Here is a 2,263-nt window from a genome sequence, read left to right as displayed (position 1 = left end):
TCCCGGGTCTCTCTGCCCTAGACACCAGAGTCTCTGTCCCCCTGTCCCATCCTCCCCATCTTCTACTTCCCCACCCCCCACTCCCTCATCCCACCCCCCACTCCCTCATCCCACCCCACCCCTGGGGCCTGGCTCACGCCTGTGTTGTCTCCTGACAAGAAGCTGCAGGGGACAGGTGTCCGACCAGCCAGGCCGGTTCCAGGGCACGCATACGGGGGCACTTCCCCCCCAGGGGCGATGCCGTGGGATGACCGTGGACACCTGCTCCCACACCTGCCCTGCCTCCTCACCCGCCGCCATTCAGGCCCTGTGATTCCCTCAATACCCACAGGGCCACAATGGACTGTTTTGTCCTCAGAGACACCAGGAGCCCTGCTCCAGCCCTCAGCTCCCTGCCCCACCCCCTCGGCTCCCTGCTGTGTGCTCTGTGACCTGGGGCAGGTGCACGTTTGTTCTGGCCTGGGGAGGAGGCAGCAGCAAATGGGACTTGTTCAGCACAGACACCATTGGCAGGGGCCTCTCCACTCATCCCTGCCAGCTGGGGAACTTCGGGGCTGGGAAGGTGAAGAGGGTGGCAGGGATGACAGAATATGGGCACCACTTGGGGCTGGCTGGTTCCCATTCTCATCGAATCTCTAGGTTTTCCAACAATCCTGGAGGTAGTCACTGTGGTCATCCCTCAATCTAGCTGAGGAAATGGAAGTCCAGAAGCAGAGAGGGCAGAGCAACCGGGCACGGTGGCTCACCCCTATAATCCCAGCACTTTGGGAAGTCGAGGTAGGATGATCTCTTGAGCCTAGGAGTTGGAGACCAGCCTGGACAATACAGTGAGACCCTGTCTCCAGAAAAAGAAAACAAAACAAAACAGAGAGGGCACAGGGCACTTGCCTAAGGTAACAGAGCAAGCAGGATTTGAACCCAAGTTTGTGTGATTTCCCTATTCTTCCAACTTGTCTCCCCTCGGGCAGCTGACGTCACTAGAGACTTTGCCAGGCATTTAGCTATGCCCAAGTTCATTCAGAAGACTCCTGCAGCAGACACGGACTTGCCAAACACTGGGCTAGGTCTGGGGACACAGCATGAACGGGATGGACAGATCCAGTCTCAGGGAGCCCACCTTCCAGTGGGGAGACAGAGAAGAAACCAGCAAAGGAAGCAACCAGTAAAATCACATTAGATACGACCAGGACATGAAAGAAAACTTAACAGGGGGCTGAGCTGGGGGCGCTTTAGGGCTGCTGAGGGATCTCCGAGGAGATGAGGTTTGAGCTGAGACCTGAAGGAAGAGAAGGAGCCACCAGGAGAAGAGGAGAAAGGGCGTCCCAGGCAGCTGGACCTGTATAAGCAAAGGCCCTGGGGTGGAAGAGCGCCCAGTATGTCTGAGGAACAGCAAGAGATAGGGGCGGATTACTCAGGGCTCGGAGGGAAGGGGGAGGGAGAAAGGGAGTGGGAGGAGAAGGAGCGCTCACCCCGCAGAAGAAGATGGGCTGCTGTTTTCTCAGCTGAAAATGGTATTAATCTGCTCCTAAGGCTGCAAAATGACACAGACCCCTAAGGAGAGTTGGAGCTGCCATTCCTGCCTGCTGTGGAGTCATCAGACTCCCTCCTTCTCTGGAGAGAACGTTCTCACCCATCTCCCTCCTCGATCTAAGAAGGATCAGGCAGAGGAGACAGCTCAGAGCTGGAGGAGCTGGGATCTATGATCTTGGGTGAGGTTCCTCTGGGAACCTGTTTTTCCGTCTGTGAAATGGGCATGGCCCTGGCCCCCACCTCACAGGAGAGGGAGGTTGAGGGGTTTCAGAGCAGGAGCCTGGCACTCAGCAGGTGCTTGGTTCAAAAGAGCTCCCATCTCCCTCGTTGGAGGTGGAGTGGGGTAGGGCGTTGCTTAACCCGGTGCAAGCTCAAACCTGCTAGGCAGCTGGAACTCTGAGCTCAGGCCCTGTCCCACTCCAACAAGAAGGTTCTTAGCCCCAGGTCAGGCCCAAAGAGAGCCATCCTCTCTGCCTGCCTGCTGGGGTGAGTTGCCCCGTCTGAGATGAGTCCAGAAGCCACCTCCTCAGAAGCTTTAGTGCCCCTGAGATCTGAGGGGTGGAGGCTCCAGGGCCAGTCGTTACCCAAGGCAGAGCTTGACGGGGGCCCGAGAGAACCCAGATTCCCAGCCTCCAAACTGTTCCATCACACAGATAAGAAAACTGCAGCTCAGAGAGGGTGGGGAACTTGTCTAAGGTCACACAGCTGGAAGGGTAGGCAGTGTAGACCTGAA

This window comes from Gorilla gorilla, chromosome 21 (genome assembly GCF_029281585.2).
Source record: "Gorilla gorilla gorilla isolate KB3781 chromosome 21, NHGRI_mGorGor1-v2.1_pri, whole genome shotgun sequence".
In the NCBI taxonomy this organism is placed as follows: Eukaryota; Metazoa; Chordata; class Mammalia; order Primates; family Hominidae; genus Gorilla; species Gorilla gorilla.
Note: the sequence above shows the minus strand (reverse complement) of the source record.